General features: G+C 38.2%; 1 long non-coding RNA gene across 1 annotated transcript; it reads left to right on the top strand.

Moving 5' to 3' along the window:
* The first annotated feature begins 5,091 nt into the window (after positions 1-5,091).
* Positions 5,092-9,021, top strand: LOC122978877. The gene is made up of 3 exons (XR_006402764.1): positions 5,092-5,200; positions 5,439-5,518; positions 8,484-9,021. It is a non-coding gene; the product is annotated as an uncharacterized LOC122978877 (long non-coding RNA).

Genomic DNA, 9,021 nt, shown 5'->3' on the forward strand with positions numbered 1-9,021 from the left:
CTGCTTCAACATGTCTTGCAAACATTACATTTATGAAAATAGGATGCAAAGATTATAATGTAGTTACTCCTATTATTCTGAACATTAATATCTGTATAGCTGAATATACAATTATACATTTTCATTCATACATGTTTAAAATTATTCCTCACTGGCTCAGTAATATCTCTTCTTGATAAGGAAGGAGACTGTAGATTGAGTGTTGGGTCACAGTGGACATGAGCAACTGTCTGGGATCAAGGTAGGAATCTGCCACACATTACTCAGCCCTTACACCTGTGTTATATTCTGTTTGTTCTATCAGTGATCCTGTTGAATTGCAGTCTGCCAGGGGAGATCCCGCGTGTCACACATGCGTAGTTACCATTCTAGTGTAACATCACCATGCACTGGCAGTGGATCTGAAAGGTCGTGACCTCCTGAGATGGATTCGTGGACCCCTGTTGTAATACCGCAGACTTCCCGAGTATCTCACTCCACAGCAGTCGCCAGGACTCGCATGGTCCTGTACGTCAGAGGTTTTTAACTTCTGAGAACAGGATGCCCACAACAGCGATTTTGTAGTCATAGCGCTGTTGTTAGACATGATCTAAAGCAGAAATACGTCTCTGGCGGACCGCTGGGAGGCAAATAACTGATCAAAGTGAAATCTTAAAAGAGAAAACATACTGTATTTTGTCATTTTAGTTGTCAGCTTCTGCGAGATGAGGCAAAACAATTTGATATTTTGCTGAAGACTCCCTGTTTCGACTGTATCTTGAGACTCACAGCTTAACATCACAAACTCTCCGGTGTACTGCTCTCCTACAGCGTCTTTCACTACTCACACTTATTAACACTTCTGGGGTGAAAAATAGAAATAACAACCCCACACACCGTTTCACTCCTAAGCTTTTATTTCTCAGATTTTTTTTTCTCTACTGTGCGTCTAATTTAAAGAACATTCATTTTCATTTCTTAAACTCCAGGCTGTGAAAAACACTCACTTAGATATTTATATGGCTCCTTTCCCTTCTAGTTTATTGGTGTAGAGAGACACCAGAAGGACTGAGAGAGAGGCAAAGCAAGTGTATTTACACAGCACCTTTCAATAACGAGTCAATTCAGAGTGCTTTTACAGAACATGTAAAACGACGTGAAGTGAAGATATATATATAAAAGTAGCACGAGGCAGTGTAAAAATGACTTTAAAAGAATTCAAATTAAAGTAGAGAAAGAAAAGGGGATGAATTGAACAAAACAAACCCGAGACCAGTAGGCCTGTATGATAGTGAGCACCAGTAACCAGTTAATGATATTACTGCAATGCAAGAGCTTCCAGTTCAAAGAGAGACTTTAGCTGTGGAAATAGATTCAAATCATTTTTTCTTACGCTAAAAACTGCGTACACTTTAGCAAGATCATTTGTACACAGTAGAGCGAGAAGAAGGTGGTTTTACAAGACGTGTCAGAATCTAACGAAGGCCGAGTGAATATTAGTATCCATTTTTGAACTTAATCTTTGAGCAAAAAAAGATTAAAACATGAACTCAAGAAAGGAGATAATGATATACAGGATGTACTTGGCTACACAAACGTTTGTTGAAAAAAATCCGTTTTTTCCTCCTTTTCCTACAGCTGAATGTTTGAGCTTCACTGTGCAAAAATGACGTCTGAAGACCGTTTTCACATTTATCTGCTTGAAAGGGGAAAGTTTTTCTGTGTTCACCTTAAATCTGAGTTTAAGGCGAGTACTTACGAGCACGATTCGTGACATCACAACAATCGTGGTCCAGTATGTGTGGTGTGGAAACGTGAGGCCTCCAGCACACAAACACTGAGAGTGAACAGTGATTTAAGGTAAGAGGAGGAGTTTTCATCAAACTTTTGAAATTAACAATATTTGTAGATTCTGTGTATTTAATGAGGGAGAAGGAGAAGATGTTATTTAAAGGATTTTATGAATCTTTAAGTCGTCCTCACACACTGTTTAGCTGTTCTTGTACTTTGTATACGAGAACGTTCTGTAACAACCAAGTTTTTACATTCTGCACCTCATGTTTTTGACTCTGTCGCCACATGTGAACCGTGCTGACCTCGACGTCCATTGGTCAGAAAGCAGAAGCCGACATGTCAGTGAGCCCGGTGTGACATTGACAGCACACCTCACCTCTCTGTGCCAGGGCCTGCCGCTAGAGAGCAGATCTGTGGCTCCGCTTGCCAGATTTTAACAACCCTGCACCCTATCTGTCGCCAAGTCAGCTGACAGATGATGAGGAGGATCAGGAAGGCCTACGCTTCATATTGCCGTCTGTCTGGTCATGCCATCATCCCCAAACTCATCTCCTGTAGATTTCAATTTCCTTCCATCCACGTCTCGTCTCCTCTCGTCTCGTCTCGTCTCCTCTCGTCTCGTCTCCTCTCGTCTCGTCTACTCTCAGCTCCTGTCTCCTTTGCTCGCCCCTCCTCTAACCTTAAATCTATTTATTTTTTAATTTTAACCATGGCTCCACTGTACAAAGTGTCCTATAAGTCATGACAGTGTGACAGTGAGCCAGTGCACAAACTACCAGCCACTACTCATTTTATTACTTACATGAAAAAGGTCTATTCAAGGTTATTTAGAAACAAATTGGTCTTAACAATCCTGAGGGAATTATGGCCGCACTTACAGGAAATTTGCCCCACCGTTGCCATATATTTATTTTATTTTATTTATTTTTTCAAGTGCCGCTGTAGTAAATAACTTTAAAGATTAAGACAACTGTTGCAGCTATTGTAGAGGTTAAAAGCTAAATTGGTTTTTATCAATCAGCTGTTACATGAAGACAATGAGGTCAATAAAATAAGGTTAATGTAGGATGATCAAGCAAATAAAAAGCATACATCAGGGCATCATTCAGGACTATGTTTCCGTTAAGCTTGATTTTTATTGGAAATCTGTTCATGTTAGAGGTTTTGTACGTTGTGGTTTTGAATAATGATGCCTTCTGTTCTCTCGTCAATACCGATTCCTCCTCTACCTAATCCACCACTCTCTCCTGCTTGCTTTCACTCCTGGTATTCTTCTCTCCATGTTCAGACAATAAACACCCTATCTTTTCAACCGTCCGTCCTGCCCTCTGGTATAAGGACGTGGGGCACGGTAATGAACAGATAATACCAGCACCCATAAGCTCCTTATCATAAAAACAGGCATAAAGCTGTCCTGGTTTTTACAGTCAACAAGTTAATTTGTTGTCTAACAGGTGCTTATTAACTGCGGTGGAGGGTAGGAGGAGGAGGAGGAGGAGGAGGACGAGGAGGAGGAGGAGGAGGAGGAGGAGGAGTGAGCCCTGTGAACAGATTGGCTGTGTCCTTGCACTTCATGGTGGTCCATCTGCCATGCAGGCCTGACGGACGGAGTGACTGGCTCTCTCTCCCTCCCTCTCTGCTGTTCCAAAGTCATCTCCATATCCGTCTGTTTTATCTGTTTGTCAGATGATCAGTCTGTCCGTCATCTGTCGACGCTTGACTCTCTGACTTTTCCCTATCACAGACATGTGATTCTAGGTTGTGTTAGGGTTCCCTATGCTATATAAACATGTTACTGTCCGAAAGCCTGCGCTGAAGCCCGAAAGTGGTGAGAGATGAGTTGCAGCCTGCCAAACAAAGGACCACTGATGGGAGTTATGGTTTTACAAGCATGTTGTGCTCTGGGGAGAAATAATCTGACTCATTAAGTTAGGAGTTTAGGGTTTGCAGTGTTCGTGTGTGTATGTGTGTTGAGCAGATGGGGATGACATAAGAGAACAGCCCCGCCCTCCCCCCCCAAATCATCACCAAGGGGGAAATTAGTTTTTAAAGTTTTTTTTTTTTTCTTTTTGTTGTTTGATCACCATATGTTCGTTAGTTTTCCTTGCATTATCATCTAATGATCTCCCTCATCCACAGTAACTTGTGGTAATGTGGTAGAGTTGCCGGGTTAGATAAATTCAATGATTAGTGTGAATTTTTTGAGAACTTGGTGAAAAGTGAATGTGATGATGATGTGAGGGAAGTATGACCATTTGGGATGAAAGACGAGGAGGGTGAGCTGTGGGGGAGTTATAATCCATCACCAAATCTTTCTTGAATTAAAAAGAAGTAAATCAAATGTAAGTGCAAAGCATTAACATTTTTTTTTTCATATTCCAGAAACAGTAGCCTATAGCCAACCAGTAGCTGCATTTTTTAGTCAGATATATCACGTTAGCTCACACTTCAGTTTTATTGTCAGTCGTGCTAACTTTAACCTCGATGTCGAGCCTTATTTACCCAGCGAAAGTGAGATGCTGCATTCAAAGGACCACGGACATTTGTGTTTCTCATGTAAACAAAATTTTATTATTACATATTTTATCATACAGCATGACACTGCATAAGGACATAAATAATCTTCTAAATAATCTAAATAATCTTTAAATAATATTTAATAATCTTTGCAAGTTACTGTCCCTCTCTTTCTTGCAGTTTTATTTTTGGGTTTATGTTTATGTTTAATGTTCATGTTTATTGCACTTTCTGTTGACATATGGACCACATTTAATTCCCTGTAATTGCTACAAGGCGGATAAATCTGATTCTTCTGATTCTGAAGTCATCTAAAGTCAGTTATTAACAAACCTCTAATATTATCTGGAGACACACACACACACACACACACACACACACACACTCACACACACTCACACACATATATATATATTTACTTTAATATATATGTTTACTTCTTTAACATATATATATTTTTTTATTTTACTTACATATTTATTTATTTAATTTATAAAACTTTAGATTACAGATTACTTTAGATTCAGGAGAATCAGATTTATTCATCAAGTAGCAATTACAGGGAATTAAATGTGGTCCATATGTCAACAGAAAGTGCAATAAACATGAACATTAAGCAATAAACACAAACACAAAAAATAACACTGTAAGAAAGAGAGGGACAGTAATTGACAGAGATATTTCAAGATAATTTATAAGATTATTTATGCTCTATGTCCTTACACAGTGTCAAGCTGTATGATAAAATACGTGGTAAAATATGTTGTTACATGAGAAACACAAACGACCGTGGTCCTGTGAATGCAGCATCTCACTTTCAACGGCTAAATAACGTCTCGACATCGACGTTAAAATTTTTACTATTGACAAGAAAACTGAAGTCTCTACTTATTATATTCAAATAACTTCGGTGAGTATATCTGCCATAAAGCCCCAATTAGTTCTTCTCGTTCAGGTTAACATTTTTATTCACAGCACCTCTGCTAATAGAGATAGTTAGCTAACGTTAGCTAACTTGTTGCTAATATCACGTTACCATGGCAGATGGCTAGCTTATCAACAAATGTGAGCTAACGTGATATCTCTGACTAACAAATGCAGCTAATGGTTGACCATAAAAAATGTTGTTACTATTTTTGACTCTGCAGCCTCAAATAATCTTAATAAGTCATCAAGTGAAGTGTTTGCTTCCCAAAGAAGAGACTCAAGAAGGAATCCATGCTCAGCAGTAAGTTACAAGATTTCAATAACAACAGTCAAACTCACATTTAATATCCCTCCAGCAGTGGTGGAAAGTAACTAAGTACATTTAGTAGTACTGTACTTGAGGTATTTGTACTTTACTTGAGTATTTCCTTTTTATGCGACTTTATCTTTCCACTCCACTACATTTCAGAGGGAAATATTGTACTTTCTACTCCACTACATTTATTTGACAGTTTTAGTTACTTTTCAGATGAAGATTTGACACAATGGATAATATAACAAGCTTTTAAAATACAACACATTTTTCAAGATGAAACCAGTGGTTTCCAACCTTTTCGGCTTTTGACGTCTAAACTTCTGATATGGTTTCCTTTCAATAAATGTTCAAATGATCAAATATTTCATCAAACATAAATTATCAGAGAAAAAGTCCAAAAACTGAAAACAGATTTGTGCATCAGAACTTTGTTTTTTCTTCTTTCCTCTCCCATTAGATTTATGTGGTGACCCTTTGGAGGGGCCCGACCCCTAGGTTGAGAACCACTGGACTAAACTAGCTAAATGTACATAAAGTAGATCAAACTAGCTCCACCTCCAGCAGCCTCAACTGTAACATGCTGCTGAAACACTGATGCTTCACTATTAATAATCTGATGATGTCGCATATACTGATACATCAGTCAGAGGGACCAAACCACCACTTTCCATATAAAGCAAGGTATATCTATCTGTCTGTCTGTCTGTATGTCTGTATGTATATATCTATGTATGTTTGTCCTTTGCATATCTCTTGAACCGTTCATCCGATCTACTTCACACTTGGCGGGTGCATTGCTAGGGACGCAGGGGAGTGCAGTGTTGAGTTTGGTGCAATTGGGACATGCGATACGTTCAATATTAATAAACTTGGAATAAGCAAGCAGTCAGCGAGCTGCTCTGCTCTGCAGCAGCGGTCCGGGGCTTCTGGGCTCTGCCTGCACTCGATGATCAAAGCTGTACAAGCCTGCCATGAGAGTTATGGGGATAACACACGTTTAATATGTATAAACTTAGAATGAACAAGCAAACAGCAAGCAGCTCAGCTTTGTGTCTCAGTGCAGCGTGGGTTGTTTGATATAAACACCGTCACATCACAGCAATTTAATTTACTAAATCCATATCATTTTAATTCATATAATTGTTAGTAGGTACATATATATGCGGTTGCCTCTATGGTTTAACCTCAGTTTAGTCTCACTGGTGAAGTTTCTGCCTGGATTAAAACCATTTAATTTATTAAATCTGTATCATTTTAATTGATACACATATATATATATGTAGCTCTCGAGAAATAATAAGCTGCACTAGTTTACTTTAATGCTACATTTTGCTGCTAATATTTATGTACTTTTACTTAAGCATGATTTTTTCATGCTGGACATATTTCAAAGCATATACAAATACTCTGCCTTGAATAATATTTTGTATCTGATAGGGTTTTTCCACAAAAAAGTTTGATTACCTAGTTATAGGTAGCTATATTCTTAAAATTACATCTAGATTACTCATTCTCCCTCATTGAAAAATCCAGAATCTATGAACATGCAAAAATATATAATTTCCTAATCTGAGAATTACATTGAATAGGACAAATTTCACCTCTTTCTCCCTCTCTCCCTTGCTTTTATTCAGCGATTTGGTTAAATGACGTTTAAATGTTGGTATCATCGAAATGATTTCCTTCCTGATAGCAATGCCAGGTCATGAAAGCCCAGCCAGCGTCTGAGGAGGGTCGTTAGATGCAGGTTTATTTGATCTCAGCTGATCCAAGACCATGAAGTGCTTTAAGATAAAGTATTCAATAATCAATACGAAAACTGAAAGACAACCAATGTAAAGATTTTAGAATAGATAGTTTTCTCTCCTTGGTCTGCATCAGCACTCAGGCCGCAGAGTTCTGTAGCTGCACAAATAGCTATTATAGGCTATTAAAGGCCTTATTTATAGCATTTTGACATGTCAAAGTAGAAAAAGCACAGGTGTTACTAATAATGTTAACAATGTCTCCCTTCTATTAAGCCATGGCAGAGTGACAGTGAGCCAACACGCACAATACCAGGACCTTGAAACCAAAGCAGTAAAATGGAATTCAGCCATGAGTTATTTCATTATTTATGCCTGTGCTTTTCCTACTGTGATGGGTCAGTAATTTATTTATGGAAAAATGCCTCTAATTGTTGCAACTAGCTTGCTAACATGAGCAAAAACAACAAATTTAAGAGTTTGTGATGGTTCAAAAGTTTCTTCTGAGGAGGTAGGAGAGATAAATTTTCATTATTTCCAATATTTAAATATTTGACTTTCAGTCAAACAGGTCTTTGTTATTTTTGTATAACACGTTTTTTTCTGTAAGGTACATTAGCTGACCTAGTTAGCATAGATAGATTGGGGTAGTGAGTTATCTTCTAGCCAAACTACCCTACAACTGTTTTGGTACTTAGCTAGTCACTAGCTAGCTAGCTAGCCTTACAAGATTACGCTGTTTAGGATTTCTGGATAGCCACATTGTTTCTTAAATTCTTGCTGTTCGGCTCTCAGCTCTCAGTACTTTTGTAGCTTCAAACCCAACTGAATCTCTCTGGTTTTGAATGTAGTGTCACTAATAATCTAGTTAAGTATTTAGCAAGCCTTATGACCCTTTCAAGGTTATGATGGCTAGTAAGTTAGCTAGTTAGCCACACTAGCCATGTGAGCCTATATGTTCAGTTAAATTATTGAGTTAGACTTCTGACCTTCCAAGATTATGCTGATTTCTTAGCATTTTGTCAAAAATAGCATGAAACGTAACTTCAATTATAAATGTGAATATACATATAATTAATATGGACAAATACTGAGTAGGCTTTTGTTAAAAAATAAGTTAACAAGAGATCCCTTTCTTTATAAGTTAGTTTTGCCCACAGTCTTCTCAGTAATGTTTATTTAGCTGACGCTAATCTGCCTGACAGGCAGACGGACTTTAACCCCTGCTGGCCTGCTGTTGAGCCACTGGAGCCCTGCAGGAGGCCCTGGCTCAGACTCTGTGGAACCAAAGGTCACCAGCCAATCTGGCCCCAGATTTCACTACATGACCCAAGCTGCTGGCTTGTGGAAAAGTGTGATATACTTGAGATGGGTCAGTTTTGTTTTAATAGCTTATTCTGTGATTTGCCCTGCTTGTGTTAAAATGTCTGTAATGTTCTCTTAATCGCTGTAAAATTAGCAGGGCTTCTTTTGACAAAAAAAACATAACTGAATGTATAACAGGAATGTTTTAAAGTGGTAATCTCTAAGATTCAGCTGTTACTTGTTATTATTTTCTGGTGCCAATCAGTAATTGTTATGGTGTATTTGTACTTCACAGTCAAACAACATGGGCAGCATCTGTTATCAGTTTTCAAATATTTGAGATTCAAAATGTGGGGCTCTCTGTTCAGTGATGGTGTCTGTTGATGCCTGTAACTAATTAAGGTCTGTGATCATCACTGATAATGTAATTTGAAATGA

This window comes from Thunnus albacares, chromosome 3 (assembly GCF_914725855.1).
Source record: "Thunnus albacares chromosome 3, fThuAlb1.1, whole genome shotgun sequence".
Taxonomy (NCBI): Eukaryota; Metazoa; Chordata; class Actinopteri; order Scombriformes; family Scombridae; genus Thunnus; species Thunnus albacares.